General features: G+C 38.3%; 1 long non-coding RNA gene across 2 annotated transcripts in view; it reads right to left on the bottom strand.

Annotated features, from left to right (window-relative positions):
* The window catches only part of LOC120443300, a 48,257-nt gene extending 23,523 nt beyond the window's left edge, over positions 1-24,734 (bottom strand). For both annotated transcript variants that reach the window (XR_005615326.1, XR_005615327.1), the window contains exon 1: positions 24,435-24,734. This is a non-coding gene — a long non-coding RNA (uncharacterized LOC120443300). The remainder of the gene's footprint in view (positions 1-24,434) is intronic.
* Positions 24,735-25,380: the final 646 nt, after the last annotated feature.

The following is a 25,380-nucleotide window of genomic DNA, read 5'->3' as shown; positions in this document are numbered from 1 at the left end:
ATATTTTTCATTTTCCATTTTTCATATTTTCACATTATTTCTGTGAGATAAACCAATAGTTATTGCAAAAAATATTCTTCTTCTGCTCCTGCTGTACCTTCTAATCCTAAATTCTTTATTACTGTAACATATACCTGCATGTCCTCACCTATATACCCTGAATTTAATGGCATTTTTCCCTTGAGATATACCAAGATATCAGCCTGCTGCTTGCTCACACACGACTGCAGCTGTGTTCAACATTTTAACAGCTAGCTTGGCGAGCAGTTAATCATGCCTAATAAGTGTGATTAATTGCTACAGACATCTTGGTCATGTCAGCCCATTACTAGCTACACTGGAAAGTGCCTCACACATTCACCACAAATAAAGACTAATAACTGGAATAACCATGAGAATGCCTCTTTACAGTTCCATGTTTCCAAAAAGTCATAAAGAAGACTAAATTACTGCAAGTATTTTGTGTTTTTGTATTGTTTAGAGATTAGTTTCTGTAGCCTTTTTTTTAATTTTACGTGTCATGTCATGTTTTTACATTTTCACACCAGACCATTATTAATCAAAGAAAATATTATAGCTTAAAAAATAGTATTTTTAAAGCAAAATTGAAAAGAAAGTCCAGTCCTAAAATTTAAACTAAATTCTTATTTTATTTGGTTTATTAAAATAACAAAACAGCAACCAAAAAAACTGAGAAAAAACCCCAAAACAGCCATGATCTCAGATTTACTGCACAACTAATGGAAGTTTCGAAGCAGACTAAAAAGTACCCATCAGAAAATGGGAGGGGTTTTACACAGCCGAGTTCTCGGTGAAACTATTTCCCCTTCTTTTAGTTCAGGCAAAGGGGAGGATGATATAAATCAAATGAAGGCCTTCATCCTTGGGGACCAGAGCGCTGAAACCCAAACCAAGCCGAGGTTAATGGAAGTTCACCTCAAGATTTATTTTAATTGTTCCATTGTAATTTCTCGAACTCAAACAAAATGTCTCCTTTGTTGAAGTCACTCACTAAAATATACCACATCTGTAGTGGAAAATGTAAAGTGTTAAAAAACTTTTTCACCCCACTCTCGCTGGGTTAAAGTAATAAAGCGATGAGATGTTTAGCTCGGTGATTAAAAGCTCCTTTTAAGAAGCAGAGTGGGAATGCTGGAATTCTCAACAGGAAATGAAAAATATTCCAACAGGCGATAATAACAGACTTTTTAAAAAATTTATCGCTTGAATGAATGGAGGAAGCAAATTTAGGCAATAGATTTTCTTAAATATTTATGTAACTTTTAGCAGTTCATAGATGTATTTTCAAAGCTGTGGCTTAAACTTTTGTTTCCCAAGATGGATACATTTTTGTAAAATATCTTTTTATGGTTAAACTAGATGCGTTAGGTTTGCACAAATTATTATTATTTACCTTTAGACAGCCAGTTGCTCGTTTACAATGTGCCCCCCTATCTGATGCTCTGGCAGCAAAAAAAAAAGTCAGTTCCACTTCCTTCATTAGATGGCAAGTAAATTAATTGCCTCAGTAAGAGTTTCAGCAACTTGCAACAATAGCACATGCAGATCAAATGAAAAGCATGTGCATAACTATTAGACAGGTGCAACATTCTCAAGCACACAATGAATGCCAACTTTTGCCCTTGATCAGTGGGCCACCATCTGCCCTTGATCTCTGCTAGGGAACTTAAAGCATGGTTCTGCATGAATCAGTCCAGGGAGACAGCACATGGAGCATGAAAACCACATAAGACAGCTTTGGTATGAGTATTTGCAAACAGAAACTAGTTGGTAATCTGCTCCTCGTCCTATTCGTGCAGCCCCAGCTGTGCTGGGGTCTATTTTAGACATCCAAACTGCATGCTGAGATACACTGACACCCTGTGAGCAGTTATCAGCGTGTGTGTGCGTCTGTGTTTAAGTGTGTCAGGAGTGGGAGCTGATGATATTACTACCAATTATTGAAATAACTTCCTGCCACCTGTCTTGCTGATGCCTCAAACCAAAGTACAGGACATAGTGTTGAAACTGTTGAAGCTGCCTTTATTCAGCCGACAGTTGATATGGCAAACTGGCACGTTACACCGTGTCTCTTCTAATAGTTAGAGTATTTAAACTGTTTTTTAATGATTTTAAGTAAAGTTGTGTTTTTGTTATACATATAAAACAACACAGATTTAGTGTGTTTATTGTATAGTTACTTGTAAGTTAGTAACCCAGCTGGCACATGATCCATTACTATTCACAGGTAATATTTGTAATATGTGAAGCACAGCAAGCACACATTACATTTTCTTGTCGCTGGTTGACTGTACTGCACAAACTAATAAGAATTTAGAAAAGTCCAGTGAGAAGTCAAGGAGGCCTGAAAACAGTCATATCAAAATGAGTAAAATTTTAGGAATATTTTGACTGAGAACTCAAAAAAAGGAAAGAAGGAAAAGAAAATCTCAATAATTTTGATTTTAAAGATTACAGAAGGATTATAGAACAAATGAGTGTTTTTAAGAATTACTTGAGTCATATGTGTTATATTAATGGAATACTGTGCACTAAAAGATGTTGTTTTGGATTTACTCGATTTGCTTAAAAAAGTGATGTCAACTGGTTCCACCCAGCTGTGTTAAGTAACTCCAAAGAAACTGTTTTTGATTCTAAAACACTGAAGTGACTCAACTCGAGTCATTAACCTCCCAAAATACACTATTTTGTGTTAGATTTCATTTCATTTTTTGAGTATGGTTTTTGATGACTTTTGGTTAAAGGAGTTCCACATTTTAGTGTAAAACAGTCTCTTTCTTAGGAGCTATGACCCACTTCACATACATTTTTAACTAAAGTTTTTTTTGTTTGTTTGTTTTGTTTTGAGTGTGGTCGGCAGTAACCACAGAGAATAAAAACATGAAAATATTTGAACACTTTATCTTATCATAACACTGATTGTATTTCTAATTCTAGTATAACGGTGGAAACCAATAGGATTACAAGATTACACGTGGCATACAACAATGTAACATGTAGTGATCATTTGTTATTATATACAGTAGTGGTGTATGAACACACAGAGTGAAAAGCAATGAGTGATGAAAAAGTTTCAGCCTAATCTTAAAAGTAGAGATGGAATCTGTCTCCTAAATCCAAACTGGGAGCTGGTTCCATAGCCTGATAGCCAACGGCTCTGCCTCCCATTCTGTTTTTGAAAACTCTAGGAACGACAAATAATCAGTCTACGATCACGCTTCTACATGAGGTTTGCACAACTGTATTTGCGTGAGGTTTCTCCAGGAGCTCCAATTTCTACAGCCATCAAAATTGTGGGTGTAATATGGTTTAAATATTAAGGTTAAAAATGCTTTTAAAATGTCCTCATTCCAAAACCGAGGAACACGGGGAGTGCTGATAGATTTTACGTACAACCCATGAAAGTAGTTGAAATCTTAAAATGATGTTTAAAGAGGACATAAACAGCTATTTGCTGTGTCACAAATCCATCCAGAGTCATCACCGTTTAACCTGCATCACTCTGCTCCTACTTATATCCAAATCCTCAGCCACACTAAGTATCAGAGCTCATGTAACTCACGCCAGCACAGATTTGCCTTCCCTCTTTAACGCCTCCTCTCACCGGTGAAAGTGCTGAGCCAGCAGGGCTAAGCTGAAATGAAACCCTCTTTAATTTTACAGTTTGAATCTGCCAAAATATGTAGGTGGCTTGGTAGATTATAACTGTATGGATTGAAACAAAGTATTAGCTATAAGTAATGTTTTTGGGGTGTTCACTACGACAGGTACAATACTGTGCATCACTCATTCAAGAAGCCTTTGGACATTGGCTACTTTTTCACTCCGTTTCAGTGCAGTCCTCACTCCTGGCCATTTCTGTTAAGCCACTTAATGCTGACCTATGAATCCTTTATGCACAACAGCTCCTAACTCAAGGGATAAATCAGTGTTCTGTCGACACATAACAGACAATTTAGCAATGAACCATTTTTTTAGCATGCTGAAAAACACATATTTTATCCCATTTCTGTAGCTGGATCTACAAAAATTGCCAAAGACAAGAGAGTTTGACAGCCATATTTGTGCACAATGAGGTGATTCCCAAATATCCATTAGCTCAAAAAGTGGCACAGCTCAGCATAGCATGCACCTGTCCTTAATAAATCTGAGGAAACAAATGGACAAACGAAGTGGCAGAATAACAAAATTGTCTGTAGCAGATAAATAGATTCTGAAAGTCATGTCCTGACCTCATAGAGACACAGTTACTCCGTCAGTTGATCTAGCTACTGTTCACTAAAACCTTGTGAGAAATGACTCAATGAGAAGGTCAAGGAGCTGTTCCTAAGGAAAGGAAAGAGGGGAAAAAGCTAAAATATGTCAAATTACACAACACTTGGACTTACATCTGTGGAAAGAGGTCTTATGGAAATCCAAATTTGACACTTTTGGTTCAAAACATCTTAAATATGTATGGAGAAGGTCAGTTGAGTGATACAATAGTGAATGTCTACAGCCATGTCTAAAACATGGTGGAAGCACTGTCATGGTTTGGATCTGGATACCTTCAATACCTGAAGGTACCTGCAATACCTTCTGAAAAATTCCCAGAGTCTGGACCTCAGTATTATTGGAGCAATGTGGGATCATCTTGATAGAGAATGGACCAAAAGGCAGCCAACATCCAAAGAAGTGCTTTGGGACATGGAAGCTTGGAGACTACTTAAAGAAACCGGCCTTAGAGAATTGAGGTTGTCTTTAAGAATGAAGGCATACTAAAATTTGACTTTCAAGCTGGTTAAAAATGCTCACACTAGAAACATTTTTGTGTTATATAATGTATTTCCATGTATGTTTGCTAATGTTTCGGTAAATTCCTACACCTTTTTCTCATTTTAATAGCAAAATATAAAGAAATGATGGGTGCCTCCAGACTTTTGTTCAGTACTGATTGTGGTTATAAGCAGATTAAGCACAGAGGAGATCGGGGCTTTGTTGCAGCTCCAACTAAAGGTTTAGAACAGTCTGCCTCTTCAAATTTGGACCTTGACCCGACATCTTTTTTACTCCTTGGGATTTAAACCAGACTGAGTCCTGAAATGTTTTTTTTTTTCTTATCTGTCTGTTTTCTGTATTATGCTGTTGAATTTGTCCAATTGATTTATTCTTTTAGTTCTACGGCACTTTGCTTGTTTTTAAATCTGCTCATAAATAAGTTGACTTGACTAGCGTACCACAGGTACTTTAGCAAGTGTTTTGTAATCAGTTCATTATGAAGTGTAATCCCCAAATGCGTAGGTAGAACAAATTAAAATGTTTCACAGAAAGATTTCATTGCATTGAGATCCTCTAATCCTCATCTGCTGAAGCTATTTCCAGACTTATAATTGTTTGACTATTGTTTATCTGCTTTTCGTTCTTATTAATAACATGTGCAGCATTACATTGATCTCCCCATCCAGATTACTCAAATTTGTGGTTACTGGTTTTATAAGTGTTCATTTGATCATACTCTAATAGAATAATGCTAGTTTTTCATTATTTTATATATATTTAGATTGTAAAAACATTGACTAAAGTTGCCTCCATGCTGATCATGTGCTGAAATCGTAGTTAAACAGACTGAGGAGTTTGTTTGTGCCAGAAAGTGTCAGGAGGTGTATCTTGTCATGTTCTAAATTTTTAATTGACTCATGACCAGCTAAGTATATATTTATGAGCACATACTTGTCTTGTGTGGTCTAACCGTTAACCCACTAAAGATGATCAAAGAGGGCTGACCAGTTTCAGCTGGCCTTTTAACACTACTAGATGGAGATAAATCTAAGATTTGAAGTGCATATGTTTCTGTTATGTAATTGCTATACTTGTTCCCTTTTCCTGCTTGCAATATGTGCTCTGTAAAGTTTTATTAGACCACTGTGACGTTACTGTCACTATTCAACTTTACAGCTCCATGTGCTGGAAAAAGAATGTGAGTCTACCCGCTACACTTACTGGCACGGTGGAACCCACTGCCCAACACACCAGCTGATCAACAACTAGACCAACTCCCAGTGAAGTCCATGATGATGAAGTTTAAACCTGCCATGTGTGAGCAGAGAATGAGACACTGACGTTTCACACTGTCTAGATTTCCTCCAAGGGTATACGGTGATAGCCTGGCAGCCATGTTGGAGCTTTAACTGCAGAGGGAGTGTTGTGAGCTCAAGGTTTCATTACCTCCTGCACAGTTAAGTACTGGATAGCATTAGCTGTTAATGTCCCTTCTAACTGAAAGGAGTGATTCAGACAAACAGCATTCAGCCCATTAGGTCACCATGGAAAGTATCTTGCTAAAAAGGGATGCACTGTTAAAAGTCAAGGTGCCGTTTTTAAACACTATGCGTCTACTTTCAGATGTGCTTGTTGGAACAGCATTAAATGTATTCTGCTACAAAGTAGCACAGGTTAATTTTATCTTTTATGATAAGAATCACCCTCTGTGCAAGCTTTAACATTGTCACAATCACAGCCAACAATAATGTTTACTAACAACCTTAATTAGCTTTAATACTTTTTAATTTGAGCCAAAGCAATGCCCTAATTTGAGCTTCTGCAGCCAAAAGTATGCTGTTAACACAGAAAACTAATATTAGCTTTAAGATCACAAGATGAAAGCTTAGTGGTCATAAGATGGAAGCTCATCTACGACTATGGAACAAGATTAGCAAGATTTGATTACATGCTACTAAATTTAGCTAGGCAACTTATCAAATCAAATCGAAAAAGAAAAAAAATACAGTTTGGGGCTGCTTAGATCTATTATTCAATATGAAAGCTCGGACGTAATCTAAAGTGTATCCAAGACATTTGCTGCTTTGTACTGATGCTCTTGAAATTAAATCTGTCTTTTATGCTTTTTATTGATATGCCTAACGTGCGTGTGTGTGTGAATAAATATATGACATAATTTCATTGTTCTGCTTGACTCTTCTCAATTTGTGCCTGTAAAATGAATTGAAGATTGTGTGTGTTGCTTGACTCTGACGGTAATAGATTCTCAGCAGGGACTACATCCAATTCCACACTATTAATCCACCATTTTCCATTCATTTTAACTACATACAGTATGTCAGTGTGGAATATGTGTGTACACAACATTGAGAGTGAAAAAAGGCTTTTTGATATCCTTATTGTGACAATATCTCCACCACTTTTATAGCTGTATTCCTAGTTGTATATATGTAGGGACTATTAAACAGTTTTATTTTTCCTTGATCATCATGTCCGAGCACTTTCTACGTAGAGCACAGAAATATTTAAATTTAGTGAAGCACACTCACATACATAGCCTCTAAAAGCATAAGATTTTCTCTGTGAGACTGTGTGCCAAAAGCATTTTATTTTGGCTCCGAACTTACATTAAGTTGTTTAACAGCGCCTCAGATTAGCCTTTGACAGGGCATAAATTTATGATATGCTAAGTTATATGGGCTACTGTATACTGTCTCTGTACGGGCTGTGTGGCTAGGTTTTCCATGCTGTAAACTCAAGTATAAAAGGTCAAGGGCCATTTAGACATGTAGAGTGGATTTGGCAGCACATGACAGGCATCTTGTCTCTCTGATAGGTAATAAAAGCTAGCAAATTAAAAGCTCTCTGCAGCTCCCAAGACTGGTGACATTTACACACTGATCACCCTGTTTATGGCCACAGCGTTTGCCAAACCCTGGCCATTTTCTCCACATGTGTCATTGATCTATTTTTCTCCCAAATATAATCAGTTATGTTGGTATCTTTGCACTTGTGAGAGATCTGGTGCAAAATGGGGAGTGTTTATATTATATTTATACAACTGGAGCATGCAGTATTTTGCCAGTTTACAGTGAACCGGCAATCAGTAATGTCGCTTCACTCACCACAAAGAGTAATTAAACAGATGGTACACATACTCAAAATAGTGTTCCCTTAAATTCCAAAACAATAGCTGCCCAGTGGCCCCCAGCAGGCCATGTTAAAACAATCATGTGACCATGTGCCATTAACTTCATATGCCTCCTTAATTTAACTGACAGGAGGCTACTGACACGGCCTTATACTGTATCACCCGATGCCATTCCATTGCTCTTTGATATAGTGATTGATGATGCACACACAGTAAAGGGACATAATGTTAAAACATAGCATGTTGTCGGCAGGGGATACAGGCTCAAAGACTGTTTGTGCGGGTTCACAATGTTCGGCGGCCTTGTCATTCCTACACTGATCCTGCTTGTTCGTCCCTGGACTCACAAACAGCAGAGTCAGGTTTCGAGCCCTCCTCAGTCTACTCTGGGACTATGATGACAGCACACAATCCCGTAATAGAGGTTCAGCTTTTATTCTCAACATGCTGTAGAACTGTAGTTTTCATGGACCAGGCTAGACCTTTTTTATTACAAATCATGCTTGGAGTTCTCTGGGATACTGTATGCTATAATATACATATTGCACAAATTATCAATATAAATTATTTAGATGTTTAGGAGTCTTTATTTTAATTAAATTACATTTTTTCCATCAATAAATTCTCACAATTACATCATCCACCCCTGATAACTAGCTTCTGTCTCTTTGCAGGTCTTTTTTTCATTCTTTTTTAAAATGTTGTCTTTGTAGGGCTATATATATGTCTAGTTAATAAAGCCACAGTACAATAAAAACACTCAACTCCACACTTAACCATCCATTTACCAACCAATTGCAAAAAATTACAGAGCTGCCACAGATCCTGCATGGTCTCATGCTGCCCTCTAGAGTACTACTCTACCTCCCACCGACACACACACACACACACACACACACACACAAACACACACATTTAAGCCAGCACACAATCATGCAATCATAGTCACAGTTGGAGTTCCAGAAACCTGAAAGCAGTGATACAATATAAGGACAGTCCAAGTAACCTCTCAAGGACATAAAAAACATTAATGTTTCAAACACAAAATAATCCTTAGTAATCATTAACATCAAGTAAAACTCACATAATGTATAAAACTCATAAGTCTATGTGCCATAACAGTCAAACTTGCAGACATGGAGAATATTTAGAGTTTAGCTACAGCACCTGACCTTATGTACCAGCAACACCTGCCTCATAAAGTCAGTAGTAGTGAAGTAGTAACTTTTATAGTAATTGCTACACAGTGGTAGATAATTGAAGTAGAGCAGCTGGTAGTGTTCTAAACAAAATACCAGAAGACTCCACGAGTGGCTTTCAGAACACCATTGTAATAGTTAAAACTTCTTAAAACATGACAGTGCCTGCGGTCCGGGGATTCATCTCTCCCTTTGCATAGCTATGTGGTGATGTCTTCATCAGCGAGGCATGTAGTGAGCTGCTTCTGTGATCCGTTTAGTGTCAGGAGAAGTCCTGCACATTCCCTCAGGTAAGCCTCAGACTCCAGACAGGTAAAGCAGTATTGGAATAACAAAGCGGAAGACGTACCCCAGAGTTTTTCCTTGAGGCAACTAGGCAGAATGTTTTTGCACAAGACCTGTCAAGTTCTTAATAGGAGCATAAAGAGGGTAATGGCCCCAAGAGGTGAGTGTGAGACAAAAACAGAAGTTCAGCCACACAACTTTTGAGTAAAAATATGCAAAAAGTCCTCTATTCCACAGCCCTCTTCATGATTTTCAGCTTTTTCCTGGGACTTTAGTACAACACTTCAAATTGCAGAAAAATCCTTACATATCCTGTACATTTCTTTACGCAGCCCCTCACTTCATCAGTTCCCTGAAAAAAGTTTGTAGCTTCTGTCACTAAAGTAAAATTCAAAAGACCTGTATCTAATTTTCATCTAGTAAAATTTATAGAAGAATAATTTTGCCAAAGTTTTGATAGCAAAGTAGCATTATAAATATTAGAAATATTAATCTCTCAGCTCAGTTCAAACTTGTTCTGTAATATCTCAACTTTTCTAGTGTTGCACTTTGTACATGGTTATTGGTATTTGTAGAACTGATCTCATTTTTACTACCACTGACTACAAGTTCTAATCAATTTCATCCATTTTAGCTCAGACAATATTTAATGAAAATGACTCTAACTTGCCTAGAGTTTGACAGATGTGTGTTTGTTTTTGCCTTTCGAATATGAGTGATTACTTCCTGAAGCCTGCAACGATTAATATCTTTCCAGCTAAGTCAAAAACTCCCTATTAGACACACCTGAAGAGTCGCACGCACCAACTCAGTTATTTAATCTCATGTGTTTTTGAAGCCTCACTTTTTACACCAGCTGAAGTGTTCAAGCAGCAGACGGCAGCTAGTTTATTTAGTATGTACCTAGTATGCCTGGGTGTAGACTGTGGTTCATATCATAGAAAGCCTGGCAACTTGGGTAAGATTAAACAAACATGTACAACTTACAAATTCATTTATTAGTAAGCATTCCAGTTTTTCAAAATAAAGTAGTAGAAATTTTGGAAGTTTCTTGGGAGCAAGAGCAACACACAAGGCTGCAGGGAGAAACTTTCAAAATGTTGGATGTTGGCTGGTATATATTTGCAAAAAGGGTTTTTTACAAAAAACAGCGTCCTCTGTTCACATTACCTGGTAAAAGTGGATACTTTTATTTATGTATTTATTTATTTTTAGAAAACTTCAAAGTACTTGAAAGATATATATTAAAGGGAGAAATTAGCTACAGACACCCAGCTGTCAACGACTATGCTTTTTGTTGTGAAGTTGGGCAGTATGTGGGGATTGACTTCATTTTGGAGCCGGTGGCCATTGAAGGAACTGCAGTTTTGCACACTTTTTTCTTCTTTTTTTTAGGAGACAGAGGATTCTGCTCGCTAAGGAGAAAAGCAGAAATGTTGAAAAAGTAGAACAAAGTGTTAGCATAGCCTACTTTTGCATTACTTTATGTCACGATCTGGCCACATTTAAAACAATACAATAAAAGCAAAGGGGAGGATGAATAGAGCTCCTTCAAAAAAGGTATGACAAATTAGACGGTGATGACATTTTACTTTTTTTGTGTGTTTTGTTTTCTTTTGTATTTAGCTGCTGAGTATCCAGGACAGGCAAGGTGTCAGACGGCCTCAGGCCATCTGTTTGGGGTCCTACTTTAGCAGGGGATATGTGTGGCCGTTTTCTGCTTAATTAGGTCCAGTAAACAGGGCCTCATCAAAAAGCAGCTGCTAATGTCCCCATTAAGGCACCAACACACACAAAGATACATGTACGCGTGCACGAGGACACAAAAACAGACGCGCCGCATAGATAAAATTACACAAACACATCAGTAATGGCTGTGGCGATGATTACGGTCAGTTCAGAGGGTGAACTCTGTCACCTTGATCACTTGACACGCGTTGGTTCCTGGGAGCCTCCCACTGTTTACATGTCTTGTTAAAAAGTTGAGACACGAGCTATGCTTACTGTTCCCGTGTGTCTTAATGTGTTGTTTACCGTTGAATTATCTCAGCATGCTGCGTTGTTTGACCAAACTGAATGTCTGAGTTGCAAATGTGCGCAAAGACTGAACATTTGCCACATTATCACCTCAGAAAAATTATAGGAAGCATAAGAGTGCAAACAATCAAATGCCTAATAACACAATTATGGAGCTGCTCCACAATAAAACAAAACAACCCAACAGGAGAAGCAAGAGCAGCATTTCCACATTTCACACCAGCCTCCTTGTTTGTGATTTCACACAACAAAGTTGTAAACTGGAGGGAAATATACTTAACCACACTGGACGTTTGCCAAATTTCCATAGGGCATTAGCAACCAACTGGTGCAGGCTCATTAAAGAGCAGAGAAACCTATAACCATTAAAAGGCCATTAGGCAGCATGTAATTTTGTGGAACTAAATGGCGGAGAGTAATCAAAAGCACATGAAGCCCAGCTGGGCGACTGGGCAAACTGTTTCGATTAGGGAGGAATTCATCATCTACAATGGCAGCTTTTTGGGGGGTCAATTTTCCTGTGCACTCGTTCCTTTCCCTCTGTCACTTTCACTCTTTCTCTCTTTCTCTGTCTGTCATTTTTACGCTCTTTGTCATTAGGATCATTATTACAGTTAGTAAATGCTGCAATCATTATTACAGTTAATGCTGCACCGGGCAAAATTTCTATGTATGCACCTGTATTACCAGATTAAATCACAAAATTAGACTTTTCCTCCAGACTTAAACATAGAAGTGATAAGGAACGTTAGCAATCTTTGACTAATGAGCATAACCGACATGGTCACCACTTCCAGGTTGTGAATGAAAACAAGGAGCATAGTTATCAAATGCCATAAGATTAAAACAGTTCATTTGAAAACAAAACAAAATAAAACTCTACCCAGTATTATTTTCTTAGCTTCACCTTCTCCTTACAGCACATGAAAAATGTGACACTATATATATGTCTTCATCATCAACTACCCATCAGATGTATACAATGCACCACGAACTATAACTTCCACCCGAGGCGAAAACAGTTTAAAGAAAGCCTGTTACCCTGGGCCTTGTAAAAGTCATGTCAAATTCTCAGACCAGCTCCCTGTAGTGGTAAATGGTGTCCAAGAGCAAGTTTATTACGTGTAAAATGTCATTAGGCCAGTCAAGGCACATATTTCTCAGGCTGTTCTGGCTTTGGAGGTCACTGTGACAGGCCAGACTCTGATTAGTCAAATTAGGAGAGAATTTGGACAGACATGCCTTTCAGGGGTTAAATCAAGTGCATGCCACCTTGTTTCAATCAAACAGCATTCACACTCATACCAGAACATTGGAAACTTTTATCGCCTCTATGTTAAACCTTGAAAGTCTGAAGTAGACTTTTGGCCGGTGTAGAGAGGACTGATGAGAAAAGCTGGTTTTGAACATTTCTGAAATTTTTGATGCAAATATTAACAATAATCTCACATGCTTGTTCCATAAAGCACATTTTGTTAGTGCAATGTTTATGTTTAATCTTGCGATCATTCCACTTAACGTGGTTATCCTAAGGAATCATTCACTGATGACCGCTAATATTGCATGCAACAAGTGGTTAGGAGTGGAAAACACAAATCATGCAAATGAATGGTCACATAGAGAAGCTTGGTGAAAACACTAATAAGTAATTAGTATAAACCCAGGTTGTGGAAAATAAAGCTTGTCTGGCAACTTTTCACTGTTCAAATTTTTTCTTCAATGAAGTCATACTAATTTCTGATATAATACAATTTTCATTCCAGGTATTCACAGCCTTCCATTTGCCAAAACCTGAACTTGAAATACTAAGTCACACATAAATATAGCAATAAACCTGACAAAACATGTATGCACTATTATTAGGAAATCCTTTTGTGGATCTTTGCAATTATGCATAATTACCAACTGCAGGTTTGTGTGTTTGGTACAAATCAAAATGACTGAGCTGCTCTAAATGTGTACAGAGAAGAACACAAAAGAAAAAGAAAATCAGCCAAGGGTCGAGCTAACTCCAGGGTTTTTCAGATGCAAGAAGGGAAGACGAAGCTAATATTTCAGAGATGAAAATAGGGGAGAGAGGGACATAGGGGTTTCTTCTTTCTACACCTCATTTACTGCACATCTGTGTGGTTAACCAGTTCCAGCATATAGGAAACATCGGGGCTTTACACACTTTTTATTCTTCACAATAAAACAGTATGACGGCCATGGTGGTTAAAGGGGAATCCCAAAAACCTAAAATGGGCTACTTAATTCTTCTCTGAGTCATGTTTAAGAATGTCAGACACAAAACTCTCAGGACTCCAAGGTCAGTATTCTTATTTATTCTTTAAAATGTTTCACGAATTACTCAGATACATCTGGTGAGTTCTAGTTCTTTCAGTGTATTTCCATGATTCTAACATTTAATTTCAAAGAGTGGCGTAAACAATTTGGATAAAGACGTTTTATTTGCTCATTTTGTAGAGGACAGATGTCTCAATCTAGTTGATTTCTTTTATTTTACAGAGTCACTGACATCAAGCCAACACTTTTATAAGCAGTCCAGTTAATCCAGGAAATGAAAGAAGGAAAATGAGTCTTTGCCTTGTAAAGGTGCAGCACGCTTTGCAAGAGAAAGCAAAGTTGGAAAGCACAATTCATTAGCATCCATTTTATGGCCTTCCAAAGTGACTGAAAAAACTTCAGACTGACGACCTCTTGTTGTACAGTAAGGGCTGTGGACGCACCTCCAGTTTATTTCTCACACTTGATCTTTGTGCTCAACACTTTTCATCCTAAATACTACTACTAATAATATGAGGAAACTTATTTTCAGAATTCATAAAGCATATCTTTTATATTCTTAGGGTTTTACTGCCTTTCTGTTTCTTTCTGATGTCTTTGTGTTTAAATTATAGTAATGGAGTTTTAATTTTTGTCTTTTTGTTACTGTGTTTGCCTTTAGTTATGTCAACTCTATGAAGGAAACTTGTAATAAAAATAATACTTAATTTACTTAATATTCCATTCGGCAAGAGATACATTTCATGTGTAATAAAAGAAACATTTATAATGTTTACTTGGTTTTCATTTGTTATTTCTTCTCTAAAAGTACTCTGACTTATACTTGTATATGCTTGTACTTCTGCACATCAAGAAATTCTGCATTGGGATCTGGAGAGTATAATGAAAATAATAAGGGAGTGTATTATGTAATGACAGCCACTACTCTCACTGTACACTCCATTACCAGGCTCCATCATTTTTAAAGAGTAGTGGAGCTTTATCATAGCTAAAGGGCACAATCAACTGATGCAACCTCTCATACCTCTCTGATGAAAAGACTGCAGCCCCCCCACCCACGCTGTGAAAGTCAACTAATTATTTCATGTTTTCCACAGGTAATAAATAGTGGGGAGTCATGTGTGAGTTCATTAAGGGCTGGGTGTTTCAGAGATTTTGGCACTGTAGACGGTTTCTGACCATTTGAAGTTGGGAAGGAATGTGGTGAGTTTTCATAATTCTAAGCGGGATGGCCGACAACCTTCATGGAAGTGGATAAGTCAGACAAACTGATGATGAATTATGCAAGCAGCCAAATTAAACGAGAAGGTTACCTGGGTGGGTGCGCGATCTGGCTGTCAGAAAATGACCGGGTGTGTTGAAAAAATGTGGAGTAAAACTATCCACCCTTCTACTATTCGGTATGCAAATCCCTATAAAAGACATCCATTCACATACATTTAACAACGGGAAGTAAAGCACCAAAAAATACAAGCAACACACATCTCATATCACCTGGATTTATTCAACAGTTATATTGGAAGGTTTAAAAGATCTTTGGAAAGGCAACGCCCAGTACCTCAGCGCTAATGGTAGTAACTTCAACACAGAGAAAGTATGACACATTACCTCTTTTCTTTTCCCCACCACTCGGGACTCACAAAGCAGCAGTATGTTTGCGCTAATGAACCCCCATACCATCATGGATGCTGGTTTTTGGACCGATAAGAAGCTGGATAATGTTATCTTTTTAGCCTGAGGGATGCAGCGTCTGTGATTCCATAAAGTTTCCATAAAGAACTTCAAAATTCATTTGGTCAGACACAGGACAGTTTTCCACTTTGCCTCAGTCCTTAAATGAAGCTGCCCAGATGGTGTTTCTGGAACTTGTAAGACTTTCAAATAAATCTGGGGTTAAAACAATTTGCAAATCACTGCATCCTGTTTTAATTTTCATTCTATTCGGCATCCCAGCTTATTTGGAAAGAGGATTGTATATGAAAATCATTGATGGATATCCACTTAGCAGAGGCCATGAGCCAGCATGCTGAATTCAGTGCACTACAAAGTATTATTTCTGTCTGAAGAAAGGAACTGAATAACAAAATCTTTATACTGATAAAAACTAAGTGCTTAGAACAGGGTCAAAAATGATGACTCTCAAACTTAAGCTGGTTGAACACTGCGTTACTTTGATCCTATACATCACTTCAAGCACACTGATAATAAAGTCAGTTTTGGCTTGTACCTCGAAATATAATCAAATTTGACAAAACATCTGTGAACTGTGGGTCTCCTGAAACGGCAAAAAGAGCTACAGCTCAGACTCTACAGGCCTCATTTAGCATGTTAAATCTTAAAATTCATGACAGTGCAACCAGAAAAAGACTGAACATGTATGGCTTGTTTGGAAGGGTTGCCAGCAGACAGCCTGCTGTCTCTAAAACAAACATGGCAGCACAGCTTAGTTTGCATAATTACACTCGAACAAACCACAACATTTCTGCAACAATGTCCTTTGGATACTTAAGACCAAAATGGAGATGTTTGGACACAATGCACAGAGCCTTATTTCTAAAAAAAAAAAACAAGTACAGCATATCAGCACAAACACCTCAGCTGTCAAGCATGGTGGTGGGGGAGCGGTGATTTCTTTTGCAGCCACAGTCATAAGAGTTGCTAATGAACTCCTCTGTATACCAAAGTATTCTAAAGTCAAATGTGAGTCCGTCTGTCTGGCTGCTAAAACTTTTTTGAAAATGTGTCATGTAACAGGACAATGATCCCAAGCGCATGTGCAGATCTACAACAGAATGGCTCAAAAATGAAAGATTCAAGGTGATGGAATGATGCTGTGAGAGCCCACGTCTCTATTCAGCTGAAATACTGGGCCGAGTATTAAAGAAATCTGTGCATCAAACCCTCAAACCTAAATGAACTCTTGCTAACAAGCACAGGGCCAGAAAAATGTTACTTCAACTACTAAAGCTTCTGAAAGTATGTTAATACTGTCCGTCCATTCTCTTCCACCTTTCCAATTCAGGGTTGCGGGGGAGCTGGAGCCAATCCCAGGTGTCTAAGGGTAAGAGTCAGGGTACACCCTGGACAGGTCGCCAGTCTAACACAAAAAAGACAGACAACCATTCACACTTATGGGCAAGTTAGAATCACCATTTGAACTAATCCCCACTAACTGCATGTCTTTGGACTGTGGGAGGAACCTGGAATGCCTGCAAACTCTACACAGAAAGATCCATGATGGTGTAGTTAAACCCAGGACCTTCTTGCTGTGAGGCAAAAGCGCTAACCACTGCACCATCCTGCGGCCTGTGCAATACTGTGTATTTCTAAATGTCATTTAACTGTAGTAAAGACTAATAACAACCTGAAAAAAACTGCTGGCCTCTTATAAAAAAAAATGTCAAGATAAACAAACAAAACTGAACTTAAACAATAAGAATATATATATTTAACTTTGTAATATAAATTTATGAGACTTCTTAGTCTTAGATTCAGTCCAAACAGCAAGATTTATTTATATAAAATCTTTTATAGAGTTGGGTTGCTGCCACATTGCAGATGGTGTTGAAGCAAAATAGTGCAGTGATCCAGTGGAAAATTAAAGACTTCATGTTGCACATTACCTCATAGCAAGTTCAGTATGGGTATTTTGTGTAATGGAACAACTCTGTCTTCTCAACTCACTCAGTCATCCCCCCACCTTCTCAACAATGTCTGAATGGTGCGTCCCTTGGCAGTGTCAGGCACTTAAGCCGCTGACTAGCCTGATTTACAAGGATAAAAAAGAGGAGTTAAGATGTTAGTCGATGAACTACAGCAATGCTGTGCTTTCAGTGCTGTCCTCACTCCACCGTAATAGTATTTTACAGCCGCCCAACAAATCCATTGCTGCATCTAGCTTTGGGGCTGACATGTACAGGAGCCAAAGCCAAAAAAGGAGCAAAGCCAACAAAGTCCTGCTGTCCCGGACAAATACTGCAGACATAAAACTGCACAGACAAAGCAAATAATTATCACATGACATTTCTGATGTTGATGATTTTATTGGTTATTTGCATTGTAGCCATTTAAGATATGCAAGCAACAGAAACAATTTCATAATATGGATTCTTCAGCACTGCTTCAGCCTTTCAGGTTTTAGAGTCATTATTAAATTTAGTGTAATGTGTGACATTTAAGTTGAGTGGTTGACTGGTTTTAAAAAGACACGCGATCCAGTAGATAATGATGATATTCCAAGACTTGGCAAGTGGATAACAGGACTTGTTTCGTGCAAAATGAATTGAAAGTCGGTACAGAGCACAAATGTGCTTACCGTCTGTAAGATATATAGTAGCAGCTCTGGTGTCTCCCTCTTGAATCATTCCGCCATCACCCTCTTGTCTGTTCCTCCCTCTCACTACAGATTTATCCCATACTTCCCCAACAATCTCATGCTGCGATGAATGTGTGGGACATTGAAAGGCCCCACTATGCACCCATACTCACTCACTACATCATATCTGAAGTTAAGAACACAGTAACCCAATATCTAGAGTTTCCCCTTGGTTTGCTGGTGTTCCCACCTAACCCTCAAGTCCACCCTTGGCTTCAGCCCCATGATTCACTGAGGATAGGAAAGGCTGAATGGAGACATGTAATCCATTACTGAAGGAGACTGCGGAGGGTGTAGGGAAGGAAAAGGAGGGAAAATAAGGTGTGGGGGTGGAAGAGGAACAGACAGGAGGAATAGAGATGGTGAAGATATATGTGAAATGGAGGACTGGAGAAAGGGGATTTTAATACTCTCCAGCAGTTCATAACAGGACTCCCAATGGCAAAGCGGGATGTCTTCATTTTTTTTTTTCAAAGGTTTAATTTCTTAACACACAAAAAGTACATTATTTTAATCAACTAAATAAAGTCATTAATGTTTAATACAAAATAATTCCCCTTCTTACTTTAGCAAGTAAACCTTTAAAGCACAAACATGTGATTTTGGCAACCTTATCATGAAGAGAAAAAGAAAAAAATTGTTGTTATCGATGTCTCAAGTGATGCGATGTGTACATGACGCTGACAATATCCCATCTGATGAGTTTAGGCAGTGCAGTTCTCCTGACTGCTTTGATAATTTTTTGTCATTGTGCGCTGGTTCTCCACAAGCGACACTGAAAAATATAACCAGTGCAGAAGTTGCACCTAGTTCTTCTAGGTGCCACTTGAGGTTGCCTCCAGAAAGTAGTTTATCTCCATAAACTTCCATCTTAAAAGTTGTTTCATGTTTACAGACAATTGTACAAAATACAGCTTTGGCCTCTATACATTGTTTCCCCACTTCTAACTACTCTGAATATTGTGATTTTTTAAATAATTAAACTACCTGAATAAATGAGTTAGCCGTGCGGCTATATTGATCAACAGGTGCCAGATTAGCTGACTAGCATCCACTAGGCCTCATCTACTACTTCAAGTTATTAAACTTGAAGTAGTAGATGAGTAGTAGTAGTTGTTGTTGGTTCTTTTGGGGGCATTTTAATGGATTATCTAACTAATATTATACTTTGTGGTACAAACTTCAGTGAGCAAAATTCTATAGTGTTATTAATTCCTTACTTAATACTAATTAGCTTATATGTGTCTGTTGTTGTCAAGCTAGTTAGCATTAGCAGATAATCCATCCACCCTTCTAACTCAAAGATTCAACACAACGGCGACTGAAACACAAAAGATGGGGCTTTAAAATGCAGAGTTGAAACGCAGTGTGCGTCCTTGTGGTGGCTACATCCGCCTTTTATACGGTCTGTGGTTCCTTACTTGGAAACATATGAACACTATAGCCATATACCAGATTGGTTCCTATTGTTTAGCACTTGGGCCAAAACTCACAGTGAGCAAGCAAAGCAGGTGAAGGAAAGGTGAGCTTCCTGCAGAAACAAAAGGGATTTCGTCTCAGACTGTTTATGGACTCTTGTGGTTTAGTTCATTGCTGCAATAAACACAACAAGATCAGTAGGAGCCCGGCTTTGTCAATGAACAAGACTCCCTGCTGTCCTTATGACACTTAATAATAAAAGCAAACTATTGCATTTGTAATGTTTCATGCATGCATATTATATACGTACACAAAGACACCTAAAAACCTAACTTCTGATGTTCTCTAATAAAGTCTTTTTATGTAACATCTAGTAATTACTCTTATTAGGTGACACATACATGGCACAATACAGTGAGGAAAATATCTATTTGTATGATTTCCCATTAATATTACTGCTAGGTTTATAGCCAACAACCCTTTCTAATCAATATTAATCATCATATCCAATGATAATATAAGGAAATTTGAATAAAATCTGCTAATTATAGTAATTTCTATGTTACACAAGAACCTCTAGTAATCCTTAACCTGTACCAAAAGACTCTTGGTTTTCTGAATTATTTTTAAAACTCAGTCACGTATAAGCCACCACAACCTCCTGCCCTGACTATACTATTTTCACTTTAATAACACATATATGTTTATCAAAAAACTGATTGATGTACACACAGGTGAATTACTGCTAATCCACAAACCCAGGAAGAGAAAACAAGTATTCGCAAGGTTTGATGAACAGTGAAGGGCAAATAGAAAATCTGACTAAGCCAATGACAGGACTCTATATAGATACAGAGGAGTAATGAGACACAGGTGGAAACGATAAATTTAAAATCACTAAAAAGGTAAAGACACAAAAACAGGAAGTAAAAACACAACAAGAAACTTAAAAAAAACTAACCTTCGAAATAAAATGGGAAATAACCCAAAGAGGAAAAAAACAGCAACACTGAAACATGAAGATGCTGAAATATGAAGGCTAACAGTAACAATGATGACAGTGAAATTGAAACACAGAAATCAGCTAAAGAAAATTAGAAATAACTAAAAATTAATGGATACCATAAGAACCACCACAAGTTTCACTCCAAAATGTCCTGCCAACCATGAACATTCCCAAACCAATTCCAATTATTTAAGCTAGGAAACAAATATGAAAGCATTTGCAATCAAAGTAATATAAAACATATAAACTCTAATAATGCCTAATCAAAATGACTGCCTTTTGCACTGCACAAGCGCCCTTGGACAACCACAGAGAAAGTCAAACTGCTTCCTCATAATCCACACATGCCCCTCACCGGATAACTTGCCTCTTTTTCTACCGAGGACCCCTGCTGCTTTGTGGTGAGTTGTCTGTTTTTATTTATATCAACAGGGAGGAGAGGTGGAGAAAGATGAGATGATGTGGGGGGAAAAGATACCTCCCACCCAACCACCCACCCAGGACATACTAGGACACAGCACTCCAGAGATGTGCTGCACCTGCTGTGGCTCCTGGCACGCAAGGCTCATCTCTACAAACACCTCATATATTATAGCCACACATGCACAGCCACAAACAGCAACCTTACTTTATCTCTAGCAAAGTTCTTTTGCTAACTCTTATTGAGCTTGCAATTTGTGTATCTTGCATGCACTGTCTATGTGGTCTGTATAGATACTTTTTTCCTAGTTATGGAAGAAACCATGGCAGCAGTGAGCATCTTTGATTATAATCCTTTCAGGAGTCAGATATCCTACAACGGGACTAAAAGTAATACGGGGTAAGTGATGCTGTCAAGTGAATATCCTCTTCCGAGGCATCAATGTTGATAATAATATATTTTGACATGGAGTATGATCAGGTATCACTTCCTTGTCTTTCGACTGCCAATGCACCTCGATCCGCCCCGCGCATCAGGTTGCGTTTTACAAAGTGACAAGACCAGATCATGAAAGTACAGCAAAGACTCTGATCACTATCACTGGTGTAATGCTGACAACTTAATCTTGAATCTCTAAATCAAATGATGCCACATCCTATTTTTGATCCACGTCTGTCGTTAAACCAGAATCCGCTGCCCACATTACAAATAAAAACCAAATGGGGCCTGATAAAAATCTACAGCGGTATTCTGGGTTTGGTTACATGGGTGAGACAGAGATTTGCTAGTTCACGTATTTTCTTTTCTTAGTATTTTGTCATTTATACACTTGTGGTATGTTCTAAAATTGGCTGCTAGGGCAAAAGGTAATTACCTGTCCCAAAAGCACCACCACTGGCCAGTTCGGTGTGATGGAGAATGAAGATTGTTTATTTATAAAATGGTTATTACATCTGTCAGACCGCCTTTTGAAATCTCTGGCTTTTGACGGCAAGTAAAAGCCAAAGTGTTTTCTTACTATTTAAGCCTCAGAAAGCTTAAACAATAAACAGGCTTCTCAAAAAGCTAATATTTTCTGAATCAGATATTTATTTGAAAAGGCAACGCTGGACGAGCTACAGATTACTCGTGTGATCAAAAAGAGCGTTTCTCTGTTCAGTGCACGAACCTTTCAAGTTTGGCCATGTTCAAATAAATAGAGAAAACAGCCTGAAGTTTAAAATCACACACAGATGATGAGGGCTGATGTGTGTAGTCACCCGCTGTGGGAGCTCATGTGCTCACTGCAGGAATATAAATGGAGTTTTTAATTGTTTCTGACTCAAGTCTGTGGGCTGGGTCTGGGTAAAGCCAATTAGGAGACTGGAGGAAACAGTGAAGGATTGTCTCCGGAAAAGGGCTATGACTTTCTGGTAGACAGGCAGACAGTGAAAGCAGTTGTGTGTTATTGTGCACATGTCTACATATGCTTTGTGTGAGACTGCTGAGCACACTGTGTCTGCATCCAAACGTATGCACGTGAGCACATTTCTGTCTTTGCGTCTGTGTGTCAGAGAGCTAGTGCTTTGAGTTTGGAGGAAGAAAATGTCATATGGCATATCTGATTACGTCTCGCAGTGTTTTTTTCTACAGTATTTAGCTTTTTTCCCCTGACACTGAAAGCCCCGGCCACTGCAAAAGTATCTGGAGATTGAAATCAGACCCAGAACTCTGGCCACACTTGGAACCAAAACAGAGAGAAGAGCATTGCAGAGAAACCAGCTCTTTGGTTTTATATGACTTATGTGGTGCTTGAATTTCACTCATTGTTTTGCATAGTCAAAACAGTGTTTCAGGATGAAGAGAAAAGCGGTCAGTAAAATTTATAGTGCAGTTCACCAAAGTGAAACTTCATACCGTATGTGAGGTCGATTTTACTTGTACCATGTGTGTCACTGTGGAACTGACACAGGTTCCCGTATTTATATTGTATTTGGCATTTTAAATAATTCTAAATCTGAAGCTAACATTCAAGAGACAGACAGAAACAAGCAAAGAAAAAAGCTCAGCGAACAGAGCTGCTGACGAAAGTGCCTTTGTGGTCAGCAGCAAAAACACAATGCTGTCGCACTCCAGTTATGAACTGTAAGTTTCAACTGTCTCTCTGTAGAATATTGTCAGCATATGTTTGTAGTATTGCATACATTTCAACCTTGAATGTCTGAAAATGTATATGTTTGGCACAGTCTGGTTCGATATTACATGTGCGTAATGTCTTCCTTCTTCATTCACAGCTACTGAGGGAATCTCCTGTCTCCTTTCTGGTTTGAGTTAGGCCCTTAAAATCGTACAGTCTATCACCTGTTGTGTGAGAAAGGACAACTTTGGAAAATGTCTTTTCTGGGAACTGAGTTCTTGTGTGAAAACAGGTCCAAACAGGTCTTTGCTTTTCAGTTTACTGTGGCCCAAACTGACTTTCACCAGTCATGTTTTGTTAGTGTAAATATTTCAGAACTTGTTGATGTGAAATATGTTTTTAACTCGTATCCACAGCAAATATATTTTTAAAAAACCCTTTTGATGAAAAAGATAATTGTAATAGCTCCTTTTACCAGATTGTTCTCTTTCTATTTCCAGTTTTACATGATTTGAAGTTATTGCTGTAAATTATGTCAACAATGAAAAAAAAAATTAATAAATGATGCTGCTCTATGGAGCGCTGTATCCCTGCTGGTTTTATTCAACTGAATAAAGGGTGGAGAAGCTAAACAAGAGCTAAGTCCCCATTTAGACCCAATATATTTACAATGCTGTGTTATTACAAATAATGAAGTCCCAAAGGTTTGAATGCTGACAGTGTGGTGGTTGTTACCAGCAGCCATTTGGCCATTCATAATTCCCTAGTGGCCTTTAGTCTCCCAGAAGTAGAGCAGCAAAGCACCACACTCATTTCACCACTGCTACTCAAAAAGTGCATTATTCTGATGTTAATATATAGAGTCTGGATTATGTAGGAAAGTATGTGAGTAAAGGTATGGGTGTATATCCACTGCATTTCCATATGTCATAGTGTTGGTCAGACACACTGTATATATGTGTTCGCCTGCTTGCTGCATGCTCATGCATGTGTATGCCTGAGGCTGTGAGCCAGTGTGCGTGTCAATAGGCAGATGACCTGAGTGGTGCCGGGGTGGCCAGCTGGTGAGGGTTAGTGTTCCCTCTGGCATGAAAACTCTTTGCTTGAATCATCACCATAACCAGGCAGGGGGATGTGCATATGTGTGCAAAATGGCAGCAAGAGTACAGACTCTTTGGTGTTAACATTATATGTACTTTGCATGAATATCAGCTGGGTAGATCTACTGTCTGCGTGACCATTGCATGTTTGCCATTACTAAAACTACTTTAACTGTTTGAAAACTAAACACATTTTAAGATAATAATAGGTATGTAGTTGCACTGCCTTTTATCTCTCAGATTAGCTTGCTCTGTCTCACCTCACATTCTCAAGACCAAGATCATCCATCCCCTTAGCTCCACTCTACGTGTATCCGGCTATGTGCTCAGCCTGGTCTGACTCTGGGTGAGGCAGGTATGCCTGAGGCTCTTTGGAGAGGAAGCTTCCACTCATTCTGCTGGTAGGGAGAGACAGAAAACAGAGTGTGATGATCTGATCTGCTGATATCTTCTTGACACTTTATGTTTGAAGTTTTCAGTGTTTCATTGCTAAACTAATTTTCATGGAAATGAATGGAAATGAAGGTATGAAATCTGTGGCAGCTGCTTTAAAATGTCGTGCGACACATACACACAAGAAATACAGCACAATGATTTAGTCCCTTCCTACTTCTGAGAGAAATATCTGGATTTTTAGTTGCAACTGCATTCACTAGCCACAATAAGCCTATTCATCCGCCCTGTGCAAGAAGTAGCTGTCTGCAGCGGGTTAATGCCATACAATAAATATGTGGTAAAAGGAAGACACTGACGATGTAAAGAGAGACCACTTTATATTGTGCCAAATTATTTAATTCCCTTTCACATTAAAGTCAAAAATGCAAACATGCCGTGACATACCACTGGATATTTTAAAAAAATTTATGACTCCCCCCCCAAAAAATAAATTATTGTACTTTATTCTGGGAGCTATTGTTTGAGAATACATGAAAGTCAGAAGGACAGGACTAGAATAACAAGGGAGTCAGGGTAGCAAATGAAATATTGCTGAGAACATAAAGTGTGGGGTGTGAGAGACAAATAAAGAATATGGCAACATAATAAAAATGGATGAACTACATGCATTCACCCCAAGACCGCATTGCTGTCGAAGTTTACGACAAAATGAAAGCTCTACTTTTGCCCTGATTTATCGTCTGAAGTGCAGCAATTCGACCCCTCCTTTGTCTTTTGCTCACTTTCCCAGTTTTAATCTAATTTGTAGTG

This window comes from Oreochromis aureus, linkage group 13 (assembly GCF_013358895.1).
Source record: "Oreochromis aureus strain Israel breed Guangdong linkage group 13, ZZ_aureus, whole genome shotgun sequence".
Classification (NCBI taxonomy): Eukaryota; Metazoa; Chordata; class Actinopteri; order Cichliformes; family Cichlidae; genus Oreochromis; species Oreochromis aureus.
Note: the sequence above shows the minus strand (reverse complement) of the source record. Positions and strands in the feature narration are given on the sequence as shown.